The sequence below is a fragment of the Vanessa cardui genome, chromosome 10, assembly GCF_905220365.1.
Source record: "Vanessa cardui chromosome 10, ilVanCard2.1, whole genome shotgun sequence".
Classification (NCBI taxonomy): Eukaryota; Metazoa; Arthropoda; class Insecta; order Lepidoptera; family Nymphalidae; genus Vanessa; species Vanessa cardui.
The window spans coordinates 1,661,768-1,687,295 of NC_061132.1; the positions used below are offsets into that span (position 1 = coordinate 1,661,768).

The 25,528-nt window shown below is 32.7% G+C and overlaps 5 non-coding genes across 5 annotated transcripts; 2 read left to right on the top strand and 3 right to left on the bottom strand.

Moving 5' to 3' along the window:
- Positions 1-969: 969 nt before the first annotated feature.
- On the bottom strand, positions 970-1,042 carry Trnam-cau. Its single transcript has one exon. It is a non-coding gene; the product is annotated as a tRNA-Met (tRNA).
- Positions 1,043-2,800: 1,758 nt separating this feature from the next.
- Trnam-cau lies at positions 2,801-2,873 on the bottom strand. Its single transcript has one exon. It is a non-coding gene; the product is annotated as a tRNA-Met (tRNA).
- A 901-nt stretch (positions 2,874-3,774) lies between these two features.
- On the bottom strand, positions 3,775-3,847 carry Trnam-cau. Its single transcript has one exon. It is a non-coding gene; the product is annotated as a tRNA-Met (tRNA).
- A 1,892-nt stretch (positions 3,848-5,739) lies between these two features.
- Trnam-cau lies at positions 5,740-5,812 on the top strand. The gene has a single exon. It is a non-coding gene; the product is annotated as a tRNA-Met (tRNA).
- Positions 5,813-17,923: 12,111 nt separating this feature from the next.
- On the top strand, positions 17,924-17,996 carry Trnam-cau. Its single transcript has one exon. It is a non-coding gene; the product is annotated as a tRNA-Met (tRNA).
- The last annotated feature ends 7,532 nt before the right edge of the window (positions 17,997-25,528 follow it).

Below are 25,528 nucleotides of genomic sequence, written 5' to 3' on the forward strand. Positions count from 1 at the left end.
AATCTACTTTCCGAACCGGTGGTAGCTTCACTTAATTGTAAAATGACGATTCAAAAATGCTTGTAAAAGCCTACTTGAATAAAGTTTACTTTGATTTTGATTTCTCTTATAGAATTTATTGTGCTATTTTGTTCCAAGGGATCCATTGGTGATAACACATTGAAAAAAAGAACTCAAAAATCCATATGATGTTTAGTATTCTTGCTCGATTGTATTGCAATAAGCACAAAATATATGTGCTAATAACTAAAACATCAGCTCTTTAGATAATGTGTAACATCTGCCGTTTGCTAGTCAATCCGTTACATTTTCAGGACCAATTTACTGAACCGAATTTGATGATTTTTTTTATAAAACAAGCTTGAACGTCAGAACTTCTTTATGCATAAAACCAAACCCTGAAAGAGAATATATGTTACGAAAAACTAGTTCTTCTATCTTGTTGTTTTTATTCAATGTATCGTATATCAATTAAATGACTACATATTATTTGTTTTAATTTTTATTTTCCAATTCGAAAAAGCAAATCTCCGTACGTAAAACCGACATTTTACAAGTGAGACGCGAAGTGATTTTTCACAGAATATCCCTGCTGTCTTGAAAACTTAGGAACCAATCCTTTAACTTACCGACGAAACAACTGAATGTAACAAAAATGTTCTTGGTGAAGCTCAGTTTATATCTTATATGTAATAAGCTTTCACAGCTTTCTGGTAGTGAAAGTCCCATCATAATCGGTTCAAACGTTCCAGAGATAAGCTTTGAACAACCAGATAGACTGACAGACAAAATTTGTTTCAATATATAATATGTGTGTCTTACGATAGAGACGCTTAGTTTTCACATGCGAAGCTTTGGCGAATATTTAGTCAATACTTACCTTTTGATAACAATAAACATTCTTATTCAAATATTGCATAAAAAGAAAACAAAATAGTTACGGCAGATATTTTTACCTATAACAAAATATGCCCCGGGTGAGGATCGAACTCACGACCTTAAGATTATGAGACTTACGCGCCGCCTACTGCGCCACCGAGGCGATGTATCTAAATAATAAATAATTGTACCAAGTCAGTAATTGTACACATCTTAAATCAATTTAAAAATAACAAGTTAACTTATTTGCTAAATACGATTCCTTGGTGGTAGGGCTTTGTGCAAGTCCATCTGTAGGTGCCCCACATGCATCAGATATTCTAACGTCAAACAACAGTACTCAGCATTGTTGTGTTTAGGTTTAAAAGGTGAGTGAGCCAATGCAATGTAGGCAATTATACAGGCAAAAAGGACATAACATCTTAGGTGATAAGTTTTGTGGATATGGAATGGTTAAAATTTCTTACAGCGCCATTATCTGTGGGTTTTGGTGACCACTTACCACCAGGTAGCCCATATGCTCGTTCGCCAATCTATACCATAAAATAAAAAATGGAAATTTCCAGTGTTTAGTTTATTTCAAAGTGTATTTCGTAACCGTTTGTTTGCATTAAGGCTTTTTTTTATCCGTGTCAATTTTTTTTCATTGTATCGAACGCTTCGTTTATTTAAATAGTCTAGTTTCGAATTAGCAACAAAAAATAGGTCATCTCTATAAACTGCGTTCTCACAGCAATTGACAAAAGCGACGGCGCCAGAGCTTATTACCAAAGCATTCGATATAATAGAATTAGCGATTCTAAAATATGTATTTCTCATATGGATTGTGTGAAATATTTAGTCTTTATATACATATATAGATATCAATCTTATGTATGTCTTTCACTAAAATTATAATCAGCTAGACCGATTTTTTTATTGGGTAGTTTAATGGTTCCCTGGATGGTTTATGACGAGCCTGCGCAGGTGATGCTAAAACCAGGTTTCTGGTTTTATCTATACATATAAAATAAAGTTGGAGTGTCTGTTTGTAATATTAAACAGTCCTTTTTACTCAATGCATATGTATGTATACACGGTATATATACCAAAATAACATTTTTTATAATTTTTGTCGGTCTGTCTGTTATTTTTCCGGCTACTCTCTGGAACGACTGGACCGATTTTGACGGGACTTTCACTGGCAGATAACTGATATAATAAGGAGTAACTTAGGCTACAATATTTTTTTTGTTAAATTTAAACGCGTGCAAGGTCGCTAGCACAGCTAGTAGTTAAATAAAAATATAAGGTTTAGAAAAAGTGTCAGTGAAAGCTGGTTCCACGGAGTGGTTGTGCGAGGTAGAAAATGCTTTCAAAATCGCACTGTTGTTGATTTTCCAATATCTATTTAGCGTGAATAAAAATTTGGAATTCAGATGCGATGCATGTGAGTAAAATTAGGTTGCCAGGATAAATCTAGATCATTTTCCATCATACTAGATGCAGAGTGATACACCATCTCTGCACAAGCTCTGAAGACTTCATTCTCTGACACTTTTTTCAGCCGAAAATTTCAATTGCAATTAAAATATTTCGTTCATTCGATTATATCAGTGGCATTATTTAGGTGTGATTCTAATTAAATAACGATTTCCCTAAAATATACACGTATTGTTAGGTGAACTATACATATATGTATTGTTAATGTGTAGAATTGATGTATTAAACACAAGGTGAACCGGGACCGAATTACATATAGTAAGTACCAAAACCCAATTTTCCCTTCTGAATAAAAAAAAGATATGTACTTATCTCGCTACTCAAATTTAACTTAAATCAGATTAGCAGTTTAAGAGTGACGTAGAATTACTTTCCTATTTAAAATATTAGAAAAGATGTGTTTCAGGGTTACTTTAGGAAGGTAAAAGAGAAAAGTATATGCCCCGGGTGAGGATCGAACTCACGACCTTAAGATTATGAGACTTACGCGCCGCCTACTGCGCCACCGAGGCTTCGGGATGCAAATTGAAAGAAAGGTTCATTCCTCCCATGAAAATCATTTATATCCTATTTTAATAAAGAAAACGTACATTAAATAGATTGAATCTTTTTTCTCGGTATAATTTCAAATTAAGTTATTTCTAATTAACTGTAAGGTCACCTGTCAAAGCATCACTGCTTGACCAAAAATATGATCTCGTCTCGAGGAGAATACTTGGAACTTATTCCACCATTCAGCTCCGATGTGGCTTGGTAGTATACATATGAATATCCTCTGATACAGGCAGGTTACCTCACTCTGCAGGAGATGGATTATTGACATTTATCAACCAAATTTACTAATACTAGGCCAGATTTGAACCCGCTATCCTTATTTTTGTCGTATAGACGAGTTACAATTCTCCTACCTGATGCGAAGTGGTCTCCCTACTGTCCTGTAAGAATTATTATTAATTTGTCGTAACAAGAAGCTTTTTGCATCAAGAATATGCCCAAAAAGCTTTCACAAAGAAAATAGCTACTGATCAAATCATATGATCGCATGGAATACTTGTAAGAATGTTACCATCATTTCCCCATTGAATAACTATTCTGATTCTCTGGGCAAAAATTAGACTGTCACCAGCAGAGGCAATATCATGATTATACTTTTTATAAATGTTTTTGCCCTGTGACATCAAGGTCCAAATGTTTGAACTGCAACTATATACTTTTTATTATATGATACAGACGAGCGTATGGTAAATGGTGACCACCATAGATAATAGCACTGAAAGCAATATTAACCATTCCTTACACCATCAATGCACTACCAACTTTGAGAACTAAGATGTTGTGTTTCTTGTACCTTAACACGAGCGGTATATACTGCTGTTTCGCAGTAGAATATCTAATGAATAGGTTAAAAAATTTTGCCCCGAGTGAGGATCGAACTCACGACCTTAAGATTATGAGACTTACGCGCTGCCTACTGCGCTACCGAGGCGATGGTATTGCAAATGAATATTGCGAATAAATTCACATACAAATCTGAATTGGTACTTAGAAACACTGGCTTCTGTACCTGATGAAATGAAAGAACAGTAAAATAGTTTCCAACCATTCTTGGTAGAGCTGCAGTGATGTTATCTACCCAGACGTTCTTAAATATTGCTTCTCAAAGAAATAGTAGGACGGCTTTGTAGGAAGGTGTAGGTACTAGGTAGGTGTGAATGAAAATTGAGCAAGAATTATAATAGTTATAATAGCTCAAGACATTTTATTTTGGAGCCCTACCCCTAAATATACTAAAATTATATTACTATGGAAAATCAAAAGTAACGACGGCACCATAAATAACCTGACTCAAGATAATATAGAAAACTGATGAACTTTTTCCTACATCAACTCGGCCAGGAATCGAACCCGGGACCTTGGAGTGGACCCATGAAAACCGGTATACACGCTACTCGACCACGAAGGTCATCATATTCTTATACTATATGCGTAAACATTATTATAATAATACTGAAAATAAATACAAGATACACACATATAATATACTATATACATAGTGTTGTGTATTCGTTAACAACAGATATAAAATTACAACAACAACAGAAATTTGCACTGAGTGCAAAAAGCCGACGCGACCGCAACTATTGGCGCGGGTGCAATTGACAGCGGCGCTCAATTTATGGCCCGCACTGTCTACCGGCCGATAGAGATCTGCGTTATTTTGACACTGGATACGACTAATTTATACATAACTTTTCTTGGTGGTAGGGCTTTGTGCGAGCCCGTATGGATAGATACCACCCACTTATCAGTTATCCTACCGCTAAACAACAGAACTCAGTATTGTTGTGTTCCGGTTTGAAGGGTGAGTGAGGCAGTGTAACTAAAGCCACAATGGACATAACATCTTAGTTCTCAAGGTTGGTGGCACATTGACGATGTAAGGAATAGTTAATATTTCTTACAGCTTCATTGTCTATGGGTGATGGTGACCACTTACCATCAGGTGGCCCATATGCTTGTCCGCCAACCTATACCATAAAAAAAAAGCCAGCCTCTCACGGTAATATTGATACTAATTAAATACTCTACAGAATTTGATTCACATTAATCACATTGGAAACTCTTAAAATTATCTGTGATTCTTTAGTATATTGTACATGTATTATATACAAAAATCTTCCTAACGAATCACTCTATCTATTAAAATAAATCGCATCACATTCTGTTGCGTAATTATTAAGATCTTATAAGCACACATACAGACAGACAGCGGTAAGCGACTTTGCTTTGTGCTATGTAATAAATAATAACATATTTATGTGTTTCAATATGTTTATTAAATTAATAAATAGAAGATTTTTGGTATACCTATATCCAATAATATTACCTTATTTAACTTATTTGGTTTTAATACAATGAAAAATGAGCTGAGATGGCCCAATGCAATTCAGCTCGACGGTGAAGGAAAACATCGCGAGGAAACCTGCATATGTCTAATTTCATCGAAATTCTGCCACATGTGCATTCCAACAAATTATTGAACTGCCAAAATTACACCATCAATATACCACCAACGACGACCTTATACTGGTTCACTTATCAATTTCAAACAGCAATACAAACTATAATTGTTTGACGGTTGAATAACTTTGAAGTACAAGTATCATCCGCCTGTAAAGATGGATTCGTACCAAGTGGCACCATCAGTAAATTTATTGACAAGAAACATTTACAAGAAGTCTTTGCGGATTACTCTTCAAATCTGCACATAATTGTTTTGGGCTATTTTAATTAATTAGATACATAATATAGGGTTTCTTAGTACCAATACAGATTTGACTTTAGAAATTATTCTCAATATTCATATATTATACCATCGCCTCGGTAGCGCAGTAGGCAGCGCGTAAGTCTCATAATCTTAAGGTCGTGAGTTCGATCCTCACCCGGGGCATAATTTTTTAACGATATCATCATCACTACACAGTATAAAACAAAGTCGCTTTCTCTATCCCTATATCCCTATGTTTGCTTAAATCTTTAAAACTACGTAATGCATTTTGATGCGGTTTTTTTAATAGATAGATTGATTCGAGAGGAAGGTTTTTGGAACATACATGGACGATATAGTAAAGAAACACTAATCATTTTAAAAGTTTGCAGAGTAATGTCGTAAATAAATTCTGTAGTACGAGTATATTTATTATCAGTATTATATACCCCGTCCGAAGCCGGGGCTGATCGCTGGTTGGATTATAGACCATTTGCCATATCTAGTTGCACGATATCATCGTTACGATACATTTAATTAATCCACACATTGGAATAGTGTGAATTTTGACTGCAACTGAAGCCAACTGTTATTTGTTTTGTCATTTTAAATTAACGCCCGCCGTGTGGCGATCGAACGGGCCGCGCTTGTCACCCCCGTAGGGAGCTTTTTTATTTCGTTTATCGGTGTTAATGACGCTGTTTGAATAATTAATTTCAACTATACAAATATTGGAACACTTATATGAATTATTTTATCAATTTGAATATACCAGGAATTTGTCTTGAAGTTAGAACGTGGAACCGAACCCAGTTTACGTTATTTTAATTTTATTAATTTGTTTCTTTTTTTAAATTATTCTTTTACTTGGTAGTGAAGGGAATTGTTAGGAAATAAAGACAAAGGAAACTGTCGTTTACCGATCGGCATTGAATCAAGCTGGTGACATAAGTTCCAAACCTTCTTAAAGGAAGAATATGACTAGAAATAGTCAATCAAATATTAAGAGGCTGTTACTTTTTTATAGCCTTATTGGCATGTCAATTTGTATTCAATACAATACGGCTTAGAAGGTAAAACATATAAACTGAAAAATCAAAATTAGGCAAGCATCAATACTTTAGTGCTTAATTTATAATTCAAATTCAAGTAGATTTTTTTGCCTTGTAATTTTATAGAATTACATTGATTGATAAATTGATGAATGATATATTTATATAAAGGAAGTTTTAGTAAATACAAGATTAGGTGAAAAAGTGTGGACTTTTATAAATATTAATTTAATTTTACTTTACAGATACACTATGTAATTAAAATAGTGGTTATGATTAACTACCGAACTCATTGCCAGTTCTTCTTGGTAGTATCTACTATAAATACATAAAAGTTAATATATATGAGACAACATCACATACATTACTCTGATCCCAATGTAAGTAGCTTAAGCACTTGTGTTATGGAAAATCAGAAGTAACGACGGTACCATAAACAACCAGACCCAAGACAATATAGAAAAACCCGGGACCTCGGTGTGGCGTACCCATGAAACCGGTGTACACACCAATCGACCACGGAGGTGGTCATACAGAAAAGCAAGCGCGTATTATTCAGATAGAAACATGTTAAAACTTTATTACAATAACCAAAACACGGGTGATACCGCGCGACACTGCTATATAACAATAAAGATTAAAATCGCTCCCAAAAATATATCTTCTAATTAAATTAGTGAGATAAATCGAATTCTGAACGGCGAGTCGGTAATTATTAAAAAAGCGATCTTAAAAAATTGGGGGCGAAATAAATCATTCGGCAGATAAGCGTAGGAATAATTAGCTCGGGGGTCTTTTTCTAATTAAACATAAATAATTAAGCAATGATGCAATTAACTCAAAGGTACTTCGTTCCATTTTTGAAATATTCGGTAAAACGATCTCGTCAAAACAATATGGCGGAATTGTTGGCTGTCATATTGGCAGTATATTGGTGAACCATTGCCTGCTATATAAAAAAGAAAAAAATATATCTTGTACATATTATTAATAATAAAAGTGACTTCAATTACTAGAATTATGCTATAAATTCAGTAACAAGTATTATTAAGGTCAATAGACATTTATTTTATTATGAAGGTACCCCCTATGTTTAATTATTATCAGCGTGCGTGTATGAGTAAAATGTGACACATGTGTATACAAAATGCATTAGTGTGCGTGAGGCAAAATTTTAAAAATTAAATTCTAAATATTATATTAATAAAAAAATATATATTGCGCCTTTGTTATGAATGAGATTTGAACTCTTGGTAGCTTTCATATATTTACTCGGTGGCAGGTTCTTGTGGGTAGGTTACACACTTATATATTTTATCGCCAAGCAGTAATACTTAGTATTACTATGCTTCAGTTTAAAAGGTGTGTGAGCCAGTATAACTACAGGCGCAAGGTACATCTTAAAGTAACATCTTAGATCCCAAGGTTAGGGCGCATTGGCGACAACGAAGGTATGGTAATATTTTTTAAAACACTAATGTCTAAGAGCGGTGGTGACCACATATTATATTGCCCATTTGACGGTAGAATATGTAATTTGAGTGGATTATACTTACCCAGACGATCTTAAACAAAGCTCACCGCTGAGTAGAACATTACAACAAAACGTCATTTCATATATTTAGTATAAACGTAAACATTTAATAATAAATAAATATATTGGACAAAATCACATACATTACTCCGATCCCAATATAAGCAGCTAAAGCACTCGTGTTATGGAAAATCAGAAGTAACGAAGGTACCACAAACACGCAGACCCAGGACCACATAGAAAACCAATAAACTTTTTCTTTAACGAATCGGTCGGGAATCGAACCTGGGACCTCAGAGTGGGGACGCATGAAAACCGGTGTACATGCTCGACCACGGAGGTCGTGAAATTTAATATTAATTGCAATAAAATATTCGTTAGTTTTTCACAAAGATCTCTTCGAATTTTGAATATTTAAGTACCCTCATACATTTAGCATCTTTATCAGGGGGGAGCCGGGTGTATTACCTAGTGAAGGCATCAGATATGAATCTTTAATTTTCCAAATTTATTAAAACGCTAAGCGAACTCCACGTTCAAACAGCAATATTTTTAACGACGGAGGTTAGGCGTAGTCATGTGCTTTAAATATCGATAATTTATCGATAGTCGATGTCAAATAAATTAGTATGATTATTGTTTGTCTAGTTATTTGAATTAAATAATTTAATTATTAATTGATATAAAATAAATGATTTTGTTTTATTAAAACACAGCCAAAATAATTAAGCCTAGATGGGTGAAATATAATTAGCTAATTGAAACATAAAGTTATATAAAATATTTAAAATATAAATTATTAAAATATATTCCCGGAAAGAAAAGGTGGTATTTGTGTTAACTGAAATTGATAAACAGTATTTTTTTTTAAATATCTATATGTGTATTAAACACGGCAGAAAATATGTATTGTTTTTATTTTCGCTTTGGTATGGTATCGTCTTAAAATAACTTTATTTTGATGTTTTAGTATAATTATTCAGTGTTTATCTTAATTTGAGGTACTACACGTATATAAAATATTCCTTATTATACTATACTTATAAATAGACAAATGAAAATCGTATACGAAACGAATAAATGCTGGCAAAACATGTTGATTTTCAATTGAAACCAGTTCGAACTGGTATCAGAAATTGATCGCTCTCCAGTAAATATCAATGGAAGCAATGACACAATCGTGAAACAATGTGACTACACTAGCTAAAATGCACAAATTGATGCGTACAGGATACTATACAATCAATTCCTCTATCAGTGATTGTTTCCATTGCTCGACGGTGACTACAACGTAAATAAAATAATACGATATTTTGGGAGTCGAACGTTATTTATAAGAAATTTGAATTTGGAATTTAATAGTGATAAAATATTTGGTAAGAAATGTGCTTGATAAAAATAAAATTTAAAAATACCACCCAATGAGTCTAGTCGACTTCCAATGAAAGCCTGAAGTAAAAAAATAATATGAGTGTTTTTTTAATGAATCCTACCTGGCTTACAATTATTAAAGCGTTCTAGGTTCAAATATAGTTCATCTTTTTAAATTGGCAATGATAGAAGTCGAACAGAAACTGCTAGTCCTGAATCTTGATAGGAATGTGATAACGAGTCTTAATGCACTATTTCATCACTTGGATGAATAAGAAAAACTCGGGGAGGACTCATGACTGCATTATAAATATAATTTACTTGGTGGTAGGGCTTAGTGCAAGCTTGTCTGGGTACTCATCAGTTATTCTACCGCCACATAACAGTGCTCAGTATTGTTGTGTCCCGGTTTGAAGGGTGATTGAGTCAGTGTAACTACAGGCACAAGGGACATAACAACTTAGTTTCCAAGGTTGGCAGCGCTGACCACTTACCATCAGGTGGCCCATATACTCGTCGACAACTTATACCATAAAAAAATATTTAGCAAGTAGTAGAGCAGCGAGTTGGGATCAGCTCATCATTCTCCGCAAGGGAAAAATAGACTCTTAATGAATGACAATGGAATTCGCGGCGTTTTTAAAATTTTTGATTTTACGATTTTTGAATATATACTATATCTTACCCCCTGACTGCTCGTGAAGATAGTTTTGTATAGACACATTTCCATGAGAAAAATGTTGAAATAGTGCCGTGATTTGAGGAATGCGAACGCGCCGCCATATCGACTTTGGTCAATATGACATCATTCGTTGATTGTTCGACAAACTCGTCCCATATGTTATCATTCAATTATTTCATATTGATGTCGAATTGATTCAAGACCTCGGGTCTGAGGTCATTCGGTATTTTCGTCGTAATAACATTGTTCATTCATAAAATCGCTGGCAGTTGATATTTTTGTTACGCAAATATTATGAATGTAAATTGTTACCATTTCCTGTAATTTAGTGCATATTACATACAGATTTTTTACTCAATACAGAATACCTATAAATGCGAACCTGTGATGCATTCATAGTTATTTTTTTATGGTATAGGTTGGCGTGAAAATATATTTTTCCAGAATCTTCTCATTTTATGTTATATTGTGCTAAACGAGCAGGAGACTCATCTATCTGGAGTGATTGTATAAACATAAATTCATCCAAACTTTTGCTCTTATATTAGTTAGATTTCTGTCCACCACCAGACGACCTAGCGATATGTCGGAGAAGAGTAACTCCAATGTTTTTTCGCTGTTGTTCTCTTTAGAATTTAAATTTTATTTTGATTTTGATAAATATTTAGAAGTCAATATTCAAAATACTATTCCAGTAGATGCTGGCCTTGGTCATAGTTACATTCTTTGAATTAAAAAAAAGAACGAGTCTAAAGAAAATACTATATATATAAAAACATAATTATATAATTAAAATTGAAATAAATGTGACCAAACATAGATCATACACTCGGCAACAAGCTAGAATAAGCTAGACTAATGAGTTTAGATGAAAACTTTGTTAAAATAAGTGAAACCACGAATTAGAGTCACTGTCTTTATCTCTACGTGACCTTAAGGGGACTACAGGAGCTAATTGCCCTTGAGAATCACGCGCACACACTTACACTAACGACAAAAACGGCATGTCCCCGCGCGCACTACGCTTAGCGAGGCGGCGAGGTTACGCCTGAATATTCCAATAGATGGCGCCGAACCGCCGCGCGCCGCGCCGAGCGAAAGCGAAGCGAAGTCAATTCTATCAATTCTATCAATCATAGATTTCATAAAAATAGACAGGACAACAGAATTATTTTAATTTCTTTGTGTCATTTAAAAAGTTATGATAAAATTAAACTGAATTAATTAAACTTAAATTATTATTATTTTATGTACAAAAAATAGTTAATTTAAACATTTTTTTCTTTATTTTTTACTGTATCAATTCAATTAGTTGTAATACTAAATATTAAATCGTACCTATTTTTAAATTTTGTAAGTTTGTTAAGCGATTTATTAAATAAAATTGGAACTGTTCGTAATTTGTACACTGACAAAAAGCGTAGTTTGTTCGTTTTACTAATATCGGTACACAAAGAAAAAAAATTAAGTTAAAAAAGTCAGCATCAAAAAGTTACTATAAAAATAATATCGTCAAGTCGGATTAGTAGAATTATTGGTTAACTCGGTCAATCACAGTGGGTTTAGTCATAAATCTCATAAAAATAGTTTGGATATTAGAATTATTTGTATTGTTTTTGACTGATATTTGAAATAAAACTGATTCAATTAAATTCAAATATTTTTATTTATTTTTGGTTTAACAAAAAAACAAATAAATTTCGTTTCAATTTTTTTATTAAAATATTTTTTTTAATTATTCGTTCGTCGTCGTTCGTTATTAAAATATCTTGGATACTTGCAATCAATATTTCACCCACTTTCACTGAAGCTACGAGCTAAAATTTTTCAATTGATACTATTTTCAATCTTTAAAAAATATTGAATTACGTATATGACACTTCTAAATATTTTAGTTCTTTGGTTCACAACAATTACATATTTCAAGATGGCCCAGTGGGTAGAACGCGCGCATCTTATTGCGGGTTCAAACCCAGGCAAGCACCACTAAATATTCATGTGATGTGCTAATTTGTATTTTTTTTTTATTATTATTAAATTTCATCCATACATAACTATATTTCCTATTATAAACAAAATTGATAAAATTAAACTCTAACGTAATAGAAAATAGCTTCCGTGTTATTTTTTTTCGATTTTCTTAATTCTGAAAAAGTAAATGCATAGTTGTTAGGAATTAAATTTTAAAAATTATAAAATATATATATATTTTTAAATATAGTCCTTTAAAAATAATAAAATTTTAGTTCAGAGTGCGGGGATCGAACCCGCACATTCTTCTAGGACTTGCTTGCATTGACCAAATACTCCATGGTGATTGTAAGAAATCTGTCGAAAAATCTGATTCTATGCGAACTAATTGCATTGTTTTTAATAAATGTTTCCAATAATCATTATTTATAATATATATATATATATATATATATATATATATATATATATATATATATATATATATATATATATATATATATATTTACTAATTAAATACTCTTACCTTTTCATATTATCTTTCATATGTTCGGCTTTTTAATTTATATGAACGTTTTTTTAGTTTTCTTCACAGATTGTACTTTATTTCCCATGTTTACAAAATTAAACTTTATAAAAAATAACTTAACAAAAAAATAAATGGCTAACTACAACTAGACTATTTTAACTTAATATATTTATTTACATAAAAGAATAATATTCGACAATTAATTTACAATTAAAATTACACAAAAATAAAATCTACGAGATTTTATTCGCAACGATGCGGTGAAAAGAGCGACACGTCTGTATAGCAACAGGCCTCGGCCGGCAGTGTCTGTACGAGGCGCTCACGCACACATGCTTACGCATTTTGGTCGAAAATAAGAAAATCTGATTTAAAAAAAATCTATTGATTTTACTAAATAATTAAGATAATAAATTTTTAGTATATTGTTTGTAGAATAATGTGACAAAAGACCAAAATTATTGAAGGTATATAAGTGTAGTTAAAAAACAAAAAAAGACTTTTTTAGAGGTAACTTTGCGATTTTTTTCTATCGTACCAAATTAATTACATCATGTTTTCAACACAATTAATAACTAGCATCTATCCTGAAGATTAACATATATTTTTTTCATTTGGTTTATTGCATTGGATTATATACTTTTTGGCATTTTAAAACTTGCATTTAGCTCATGTAGTCCCCTTAATATTGAATGTGAACCTTAATAATTTTATAAATATTGAAAATGTGATAGAAAGAAGTATCGAACTAATATATAATGCGTAAGTTTGTATGTTTGTTGCGGCTGAATGGATCTGAATGGAATTTGGTACAGATATAGATAATACTCTGGAATATCACATAGGCTAGTTCCCGGAAAAAATATCTATTATTCGAGAAAAAAATTCATGAGAAAAAAAATCATGGTTAATTAATACAATTTATAACATTAATAAAACAACAAAACATACACAGATAACAAATATATCACAAAAATATGAATCGATATTTAATCATAATTTACTAACATAAATATCGGTGATTTTAATATAGATATCGTTCGCATCCCTAGCGTCGGTACGCGATAGGAAATTAAAATTTTCCTCTTCATTTAAAAGAAGCGCTGCCCCCGGCTAACTCCTTAATGTTCTACATCTATTTCAGTATTTTCGTACATATAATGTCTGTCAATGTACTTAGTGTATGTATTAATATTTATTTTGATTATATTTACCTTTCTCGGTGTAAGGACTTTGTAGGAAGTCCACTGGGTACTACTAAGTCGTATGCAATAGTTATTATTTTTAGGATAAATAGTATCAGATGTAATGTATATGACAGGTAATTTCTCAAGGTAAGTGGTGCATTTGTGATGTAAGGAATGCCTTTACAGCTTTTATTATTTTAATATTGATGTTATATTTTACCTTATATTAAAGTTAAGTCAATATTCACAATCTGCTGTAACGCAAATTACAAGTAAGTTATAAAAATAAACTGATTAGTAGTAATAAAATTTCATCGTCATAATCATCATTACACATAAAACAAAGTAGCTTACCGCTATCTCTTACTATGTATGCTTTGATCTTTTAATTACACAACGGATTTTAATGATTTTTTTTAATAGATAGATTGATTCAAGAGACAGGTTTATATGTATATTATATGATATAGTAGGGAAACACTGATAATTTTCGAGGTTTCTACATTGATGTAAATTTATGCGCTTACATTGCAAAAAAAATCGCGATACTATGTGTGTATTTTTCAGGGATAATCCACAGTAACCATTTTTTATCCTTTACTTTTTAACGAGTATATAGTATGTAGTAGTAGTATAGTAACGAGTAAGCAATAGGTACTAAATTAATTCCTATACAATTAATTATGCATCGTGCGTTGAACATAGATCAATATAGTTCTTTCTTGTATGTAATCTAAATGAATATTTTCGATGATAATACAGGTTTCAAACGCCCCCTGCGTTTGAAACATAACATAGCGGTTTGTATTGTCTAATGACTTAGTATCAGCTTTGCACTCGTGCGAAGCCGAGGTGGGTCGTTAGTATTGTATAAACCACACCTTTATTTTATGATGTAAAAGGTAAAATTTGCGGTATACAAAAGATATTTATATTATATCAAAACTATTCTCAATTTGAAACATTTAGATTTATTGTTAGGACTAGCAGACATACCGATAGCTGGCCAAAATTAAAATTATTTTCGTTTTGTTTCATATTATATTAAAAATTCAATTATTTATAAATTTAATACAGTCACTTCAATTTTATTTATCTGTAAAGATGTCGGATTTTATCTAAATAGATTAATTTGGAAATAAATAAGACGATGTTTTGAGTTTGCCAGTATTATTGGTACGATTAAGCGCAAAGCACACGAAAAACACAAGAAATAACATTTTAGTTCCCGTGATTGGCGCATTGGTGATAAAAGGAATGGTTAATGAATCTTGCAGCTTTGTCTATGGGCAGTAGTGACCACTTACTATCAGGTGGCCCATATGCTCCTCCACCAAATAATAGCATAAAATAAACTTTACGTGCTTCCTGAGGAACGAGAGATTAAGTAGCCACTTCAAAGTTCCAAAATCCAAGCAGTTACTGATAGGCAAATAAATTTTTAAGCACCCTACCTCGCGTTTGCACCCAGAATCTTGAGACCAGCGGGCTTTATTAAGCCTCTAGCTCAATAAAGGCTCAACAGATATATAATTTGTTTATTCTATATTTACATTTATTACATAGTTTTAATAATAAACTCATAGTATTTTATCTATTATTAGAGCACCACCCACCTCATATTCTATGAGCTATCCTAACTTACACCGTTGGTTTCCTGGAAGAGATCGCTATGTAGCGATGCTGTTCTATTAGGGCCAAATCTATGTATCAAACAACAAACAACAACAGCCTGTAAATTCCCACTGCTGGGCTAAAGGCCTCCTCTCCCTTTGAGAAGAAGGTATGGAACATATTCCACCACGCTGTTCCAATGCAGGTTGGTGGAATACACATGTAGCAGATATTCTATGAAATTTCACACATGCAGGTTTCCTCACGATGTTTTCCTTCACCGCCGAGCACGAGATGAATTATAAAGACAAATTAAGCACATGAATCAGCGGTGCTCGCCTGGGTTTGAACCCGCAATCATCGGTTAAGATGCACGCGTTCTAACCACTGGGCCATCTCGACTCTCTCAATCTATGTATAATTTATTTTTATTTTTCTCTGTGTTTAAAATTATCATAAATAGGCAAAGTCGTCAGCAACAGCTAGTTGTCGGGTTTTCTCTAATAAGATTCTTGTTATACTCAAGTTGAAAACTTATATTTTCCAGAATACCGATTTCACACAAGCCATAAAATAAGTTTGCGCAGTTATAAGGTTCTCTTTGACGGTATTGAAAGAACTCAAGAAATAATTGCCTTGCCTTCAGCTTTTTCAAAGAAATGTCGGCTATGTTGAAAATTAAAAAAAAAAAAAACGTGTTCCGAGACGGCATGTTTGATTTCGTCTGAACAGAGGCAAGTATATTTAGCCTAAATAGTACTATGAGCGCCCACATAGCATCAAGAGCCGTTCTGACATATAACATACAGCTTTCTTTGTGATATAAAAGTAATTTCAGCTAAAATAACATTCAAGGCGAAGCGAGGTCTAATATGCCTCGTATGTAGATGATAAAAAAGCGCTGATGATGAAGAGTTAATACCTGTTGACTTCCAAGCAGGATATACTAATTTAAATAATTGTTTTTAACTAACATGACTTTGTCTTTTTTAAATGTTAAAAAAGAGTAACTACTGAGTTTCTTGTTGGTTCCCCTCGATAGAATCTAGTTTCCGAACCGGTGGTAGCTTCACTTAATTGTAAAATGACGATTAAAAAGTGCTTGTAAAAGCCTACTTAAATAAAGTTTATTTTGATTTGATTTGATTGTGGTATGGCTAAGAAAAACATAGATTTCGCTGTCGTGTGGAGGCCGTAACGTTAATTATATATTGTAGGAGAGTGACAAACATATTTATATGATGCCTATTGAAATCATGCTACGGTGTACCTACTTTAATGGGTCTCTTTGACCACGTACCACACTAAAGAAATAAAATTCGATCATATCACATTGAATTTAATTTTTTAAACGTTATGGGGGTCTAATAGACCGCGTACCGGTATTATGTTTTTATATGAGGTCTTAAACGCCTCGTATGTCGATTAACACTTTGGCAGCGTGTTAATCAACTTTAAGAAAATAATGGTATTATTTATGCCCTTATTAGCGTTACAGGTGTCCATGGGCAGTTATTACTGTACTATACTATCTTGTTCCAACAGACTGGCCTTGTGTTTACATTGGGAGAACAGAATCTGAAAGTTCCCTGTGTTAACTCACTCATGCCTCAGAAACTCATTGAAACACACAGATTTTTAGAGTGAGTGAACTGATGATAACTGACTGAAATACTGAAAGACTGTTTTCGAATCGCCGCCATTTTCGAAATAGGACAAAGTTACTTTATAAGTTTAGAAAACATTGTTTAATTTGTACAAACGTGAACTTGACAAAATGTTAAACAGAAGTTTTTCTACGAAGAAACAAGCATATGTTAATACAATAGGATTCCTTCGTCAATGCTAAGAATTTCGACCTATTGATAGATGGGAATTTGCGTAGAATCACAAACAAGACTGGGGTCCGAGACGCATAGCAGGCATTCCTGCCTGAGCAAGGGAGATTACACGTCAGTTGAGGAATCGAAGGCAGTTTAATTAAATTTGTATCAAATTATCCACTAAGAAATCGGAACTGACTTGTGGAATTATAAAGAGCTTGAAGAACTGTTTTTAATTTTTGGATTTTTGAATGCCATAAAAGTTGACTCTGAAATCAGTAATAGAATCATAATTTGTATGTGCATAATTGTTTTAAATAAATATATTTTTTTAAATATTGGACAATATCACATACATAACTCTGATCCCAATGTAAGTAGCTAAAGCACTTGTATTATGGAAAATCAAAAGTAACGACGGTACCACAAACACCCAAACCCAAGACAACATAGAAAATTACTGAACTTTTTCTAATTCGACTCGACAAAAACAAACTTAAATGATTCTCCATATTCATGTATTTCACCATCGCCTCGGTGGCGCAGTAGGCAGCGCGTAAGTCTCATAATCTTAAGGTCGTGAGTTCGATCCTCACCCGGGGCATTAGTTTTGTTAAATGCCAAAGTAAAATCTAACCGTATATATTAAATTAGCGGCCAATCCCTGCTTCGCAAGAGTGGACATAATTTTTTTAATTATATTTGTAACTTTTATTTATATTTCTTTTGTTGCTTTTTTTCAACATGTTTAATTGTCGTTCTATTTCAATTTATTTAAACAAAAACCTTAAAAGTTTATCTATATAAACCTTCCTTATCAATCTCTCTGTTCATTAGTGAAACTCTATGAAAATCCGTTCTGTAGTTTTGGAGTTTATAGCGAACATACAGACACACTCGGTCGGGGGAGTTTGTTTTATAAAAAGTAGCGATTCCGGTGGTATTATCATCTCTATATAATTACAGCTACTTTACTGATTTTCTTTGGCTGTCACCTATAATACTTCGATGGGAATTCGATACGCGGCTTAGTGTTGATCGACATAACAAGTAATTAGAGTCATACATATGTATATTTTCAACCGACTTCCAAAAGGAGGAGGTTATCAATTCGTCTGTATTTTTTTTTTTTTTTTTTTTTTTTTTTTTTATGTTTGTTACCTCATAACTTTTTACTGGGTGGACCGATTTTGATAATTTTTTTTTTGTTTGAAAGGTAGTGCTTCCCGTGGGGTCCCATTTTTTTTATTTTTTTTTCCGATGATGGTATCCATGTGAAAACGACATAAGTCTTAAATTTGCATTATGTATATGCGCGACAAATAGGTGAATAACTGAAAATCACGTTAACCAATTTTGATAATTCTTTTTTTATTATAAAATATATACTTCAAGGGTAATTTGGTGAAAGTTTGGTAAGGTTCTGAGCACAGGATCCATGACAAAGTAACGGAACGGAAGGGAACGGAACAATTCTGAGGAGCACGTTAGCGATACTCGGTCGAATCTTTTATTTATAGGTTATTTGGATATTTGAGTCACCTTCCGTAATGTGGTTATGTTTATGTAATTATCATAGTCGAATATTATAATCAACTAGCTACCCACCCCGGCTTCGCACGGGTGCAATACTGATACTAAATATACTACAGAATTTGTTTATATACGACATCACATCGCAAACTTCTAAAATTATCAGTGTTTCTTTACTATATTGTTCATGTATTATATACACAAACCTTCCTCTTGAATCACACTATCTTTTAAAAAAAACCGCATCAAAATCCGTTGCGTAGATTTAAAGATATAGGGACAGAGAAAGCGACTTTGTTTTATACTATGTAGTGATGGAACTCCTATACGGCTCGCAGTTAGGGTGCGATATGGGGCAGAATTTCTTACTATCTTTAATCAAATTTTGTGTATGTGATGTGATGTCATATGATGTGCGAAATATAGTTGGTCTTTTTCAAAGTTTTTTTGCTGAGTTCGATTACAGCTCTTTCGAGGGATCCTTGTAGTTTACGCCGCGTGACGTATTAAATCCGCATTTTCGAAAGTCTATTTTTGCTTTATTCGCAAGTTTCCTTTGTAATTGTCCTCGAAGTAGTTTCTGACTCATATAAACGGAACGCTTAATCTATCCATATTAAAAAAAATTAGTTAGTCAACATCAGCTTCACTTAAAATCAAAAAATAAATAAAATTTTAACAAAAAGAAAAACCGACTTCAAACAAAACATTATTTTAAAACAAATGAATATGCACGAAAAAGTAATAAAAATAATTGCGTATTCAACATATTTTTTAGAGTCTTCCTAAGTTAAATGAAATGAAAAATATGAGACTACTTAAAAGTCGATTAACGATTATATCATGTAGTTATAATTATTGTTATATTTGGAGTCGGTGTCAGCCAATAAAACCCTACAGTATATCTATCAAAAAACAATACGAGAATACTTTAACAAATATGTTTTTACAAATTACCTTTTACACAAATCAATCAAGGGGCTCGTATCGCTTTTTTCTTTTGATTGTTGGGGCAAGGGCACCGTGGCTGACACCGGCTCCAAATATACCAATAACTATAACTACATGATATAATCGTTAATCGACTTTTAAGTAGTCTCATATTTTTCATTTCATTTAACTTAGGAAGACTCTAAAAAATATGTTGAATACGCAATTATTTTTATTACTTTTTCGTGCATATTCATTTGTTTTAAAATAATGTTTTGTTTGAAGTCGGTTTTTCTTTTTGTTAAAATTTTATTTATATTACTATTCATTGACAAAGGTTACATTTTGCGTGTATTCGCTTGGTTGCAAATAAAAAGCCAACACCACTTAGTCTCAATAAAAATAAAAAAGATTTGCATTCTAAATTCAAATAAACTATTAATATTGTAATCAATTTAATTTTAATAAATGGAAGATTCAAATATTTATATTTGGAATTATTACAATGTAAATTATGAACTAGAGATATTAATAGTTAATAATAACAATACGACTATTGATGGCACTTAGCTGTGTAAAGAAACATCAATTTGAATTCAAATGATAAATATATATAAGATACGTTAAATTTGTGGGACTTTTTAATTGTAATATTTTTAAGATCGCCTTTTTATATCAACTACGCTAATTCCAAAGTGTTTTTTTGTACATTTTATATTATTTATTGAATTTAATTACCGTCGAAATTTTTCAAGAACTTTTTACTAAATGTAAATAGTAAATAAATAGTTCTTCCCTTAGACGCGAAGGCAGTCTCGGGTCATAGCTAGTTTAATATAATACTTAAATATCATATAACTATACAGAGTATCTTGTCCAGAGTAACCAATAAAATATTCCACAGATAACGTATAACATCTAATAAGAAGGGTGCGAAATCGCATTACAACCCTCTAAATCATATATTAGCGGCAAAATAAGTCTAATGGCTAACTTGTAATCAAAGAAAGAAAACTGACCATATGTAGGTGACGTTAAGATGTGATACACTGAGAGAGATTTATATTTAATGTAAAATATTTTTGACGCTTGTAGTTACAGCGGATCTGAATAAAATGTTATTATAACAATAGTGTATAATCCACAATAATGCTGATTATGTTTCATAGGAACAATATAAACACTGCCCAGGACTATTGTTGGGTTCCGGTTTAAAATCTTTGAAGGGGAGTGAACAGGCACTAATGACATTTCAATTCAAAAGGTTGGTTAAGTATTGTCGTTATTAGGCCCATATGCTCATCCGCCAACCTAAACCATAAAATATATATGTATTACTTACATAAATGTAAATGAATTAAAGACTTGTAAGTTTTCGTCTTCGCAGTCATCGTCCTGGAGGCATGATTTTCGCTTTTAAAATAAAATTCATACAAACATAGCTTTACCATTAATTCTATATTTAATCTAATTAATAAATTAGATTGAATGCTAAAAAACGATACATATAATATAAATATTATTAATGATGGAGATGGTAAATGATATTCATGTCAATTTTAACGCTATCTCATTTCTAAATTGGTGGTAACTGTTGTGACGATTAAAAAGTTTTTAAAGTAATGTAAATGGAGCACTGCTTGTCTAAGGCCTCCTTTGCTCCTTGGGAAATCGCTTAGAGCTAATCGCACCACGCTGCTTCAAAACGAGATCTATCCAGTACACGTGACAGCATTTCATTTAAATTAGACTAGGTGAATTTTATCCCCCGATTTATACTTAACTTATAAACAGAAATTAGGTTCATACTTAACTTATACTTAACTTATAAACATAAAAGTTAAGATACAATAATTGATGCTTACCTGGGTTTGAACCCGCAATCATCGGTTAAGATACATACGCTCCAACCACTGCGCCATCGTGCTTGTTAGAATCATAGTCTAAATTATTTTGTTTTGAACTGTGTTCGCGATCAAAACGTGTAAGTTTTGGTTGAAGGTTTTAAAAGAAAAAAAAAAATCGTTCAGTGTCTTTATGCATCCCACCTTTAACGGTAAGGGGGGGTGGACATCAAAGCGTTAAGTGCCCCTCCACTCATCGGATCCTATTTAGAGTCCCCTCAATAAATAAGATTATATTTTTGTTACACGCTACTTTTATTATTCGATTATTATAATATTACCATTAGTTTGGTGTCGATTATTTTTGTACTGTAAAATATTAACAGGCAACACTGAAATATTTCCATAGACTATACAAGTATTTTGGGCAAATATGACATTGGAAATATAAAAAAACCTTACCGAAAAGTTGTGACACGTTGATTTGTATAGCAATTTTTTAGTTAATAATTTTCATTATGCTGCTACCTTAAAGAGTTTCTTTTATTTAACAGAATAATATCAACTATGTTTTTTTTAGTGTGGCGAGTGATATTAAATTGATGTACACGTGTTCCTCCCTCTTACAACCTGGGTGCCTTCAAACGAGGCGTGAAGAGGCATCTTGCGGGCCGTCATGGCGAGGGTGACTAGTGCAACTCATTTTTGCTGTCCGTACTAGTCGTCTTCGCGTTTGGACTCCACTTCCACTTACCATCAGGTGGAGTGGAGTCATATGCCTACCCGGATATTACAAGAAAAAAAAATTGAAAATATATGTCTTGGTTGTTACTATTGAATGTCTTTACACACACGTCCTCAAGAATCCACACATACATATATACAGTCATATTTAATTCTAAACACGATTCAACAACAAGCATCATTATTTTATGGTATAGGTTCGTGAACGGACATACATGGACAATATAGTAAAGAAACAAGAATAATGGTGTAGTACATTTATTATCAATAACGCACCCGTGCGAAGTCGGGGCGGGTCGCTAGTATTAGATAAAAGTATTATTTTACTGTAAATTAAAATTACAATTGCGATACACATATTATCCTGTCAAGCTGTACATTTTACTACTTCTCCTAAGTTCAAACACAATATTCCTTTATTCAATCTGGAAGAATTATACTTACTTATTGATGTCAATTAAACAATAACACTAGTTCGGATAAGGAAACACCCACCTGAGAAGAACCGAAAACTCAGGGGTATTTGTCTAAGCAGTTATATACATATCATCATCATCATCATCAGCCCGTTTGTGTCCACTGCTGGACATAGTAGGCCTCTGCAAGTGCACGCCACTGTGGTCTTTCTCCGGCTACTCGCATCCACGTAGATCCACTCCACCGTGCCTGAGGACGTCCTACACTATGTTTGCCAAGACGCGGTATATTGAATATCAATTTAGTTGTGGTGTCCTTTAGGAGCTGGATGCGAGTAGCCGAAGAAAGATCACAGTATCTTGCATTTGGACAATGTTCAGTAGTGGACAAACATGGCCTGCTACTGATGATGATGATGATCCTTTAGGAAACGGTAGTAGATTTTGACTATCACCGAAAATCTTGTATACAGTCCGGCGATTCATTTTCAAATATTTTATACGAATTGAAAGTAGAGTGAGCTTAGTATGTAGCTCGTCTATATTATATGTATAGCGATGATATATTAGTTTTTCATAAACGGACAAACATTTGTATTAATACTTAGGGAGGCAGAAGTAATCTAAAAGCCTGAGCTTTGGACGAAAAATACACTCATACATTTCGAACTGGGCGTGCCATTAAGCCGCGTGCACACTGCTGGCACATACTTATATAATTAATTTAGATATTTAAATTGAAAAATAAACTAAAAAGATTTATTGATGATTCTAGTGTTATTTCTATTGTAGGGTTTTGTGTTAGCCCGATATCCAAGGGACATAACATTTCAGTTTTTAATTATTTCATTGTTTTATTAAAAGATCTTAGAATCTTTAGAATTATCCACTTTTTTTGCAATTAGTTTAGATTAGGAGCCCAATTCAGCACGTTACTCCAATGAGTATTGTTGGATTCACACGTAGCAGAATTTTATTGAAATTAGGCACCGGTTTTCACACGATGTTTTCCTTCAACGCCAAGCACGAGCAGAATTATAAAACAATTAAGCACTTAAAATTTCTGCAGTTCTTGTTTGGGCTTGAACTTAAAATAATCAGTTAAGATGTATGCGTTCCAACCATTGATCCACTTTGCCTCATCATTTATAATAAAAGCTTGATAACTGAAGTAAGTCAATACACTATTGAGACTCTTCGTCAATAATCCAGATATAAATATATAAATAAATTAACAACTATAAAAATATATTTTTTTACCCATTGTGTACACTCAGCCGTAACCAAAACCAAATACTAATCCCGCCACACACATTAACAGATCTCTAGCAGTAATCCGTACAGATTTACTCTACGTAACTTAAAACATGTTCGCTTTGAACACAGCCTTAATTGAATGCACAGAATTTTCTATTACCAGCTATAATAATGAATGAAAGAGCTTACTTATTATTATGTATTACGGAAATTCATATTGCAACATTTTAATTATGGCTTAAATTACTATGCGATAAATATAGAACGAAAATGTCAGTTGTAAAAAAATAATATATGCAACTCTATATTAATTGTAAAACTGAGTTAAAACGTTAATGTATAGAACTGAAATTCATTTGGAAACAATTTTACACTTAAATCGTTTCAAAATTAGTAATCGTGAGAAGAATAAAAACATTCGAAATTTGAATTGTTTTCTTTTCTCCAGTAACACGTGTTTAGAAATGTACTCTTGTTGTCTATCGATAACCGTCGGGGCGGTTTTCGTCGGGACCAATTATTTTTTTCATTAGATACGTGTATCAGCACCACGTGTCCCCAGAAACCATCGATACACGACTGGCGCGAGGAGATAACAGCACTCACAAGAATACGTATATTACCTTGAATTAAAGCTATGATATCTAGATGTGACAACCTCCAAAACTAACAAATGAAGTGTCAATTTTAAGCTTTCTCGGTCGTATATTGCATTACATGGCATTGCATCATAAATGGGCAATGCTAACTATTTTCACGGTACACTGCAGACTGTAGATCGATTCTGTAACAAATCACTTAGTATTTCACTAGTGAATTGTAACGACTCAACATTTTCATAGGTGTATTCTATAAATTTTATAGTAAATTTAGTTATCGTTCCATAGCAACACATTCAGATGTTTCATATCGTGACCTGAGGTGAGCTTCGAGTGAAACGAATTCTTACAGAATACCTCTACAGGTCTTATTCTGTCATTCATAATTACTTAAATCTTCGTTTCAATTAGGTTGAACTATTGTAAATATAATGAATAGTAGCACATTTCATCTTTAATATTACAAAAACTGTCGTGAAATATCATCAAGCTTTTAATGAGTTCCATTTTTAAACTTATGTCTAAAATATTCGTTTGACTTTATGTCATTTCCAGTACAATATAACTCATAAATACCTATACGTAATAACAAAAGTATGTTACTTAACAAATCCAAGTTACCAACAAAGGAATATAGCTTTAGTGGCATATTAAGAGTCGTCAATAGGGTACATTATTGCATGACGCGAACTGGTAATTTCATAAGATAACTTCGTTGTCCATTGCTAATGATGAGAGTATGAAATATAATAGTCTTACGATGTTTGTCGTCTATTTATTAAACATCACAAAATAGGACGATATTTGCTATAA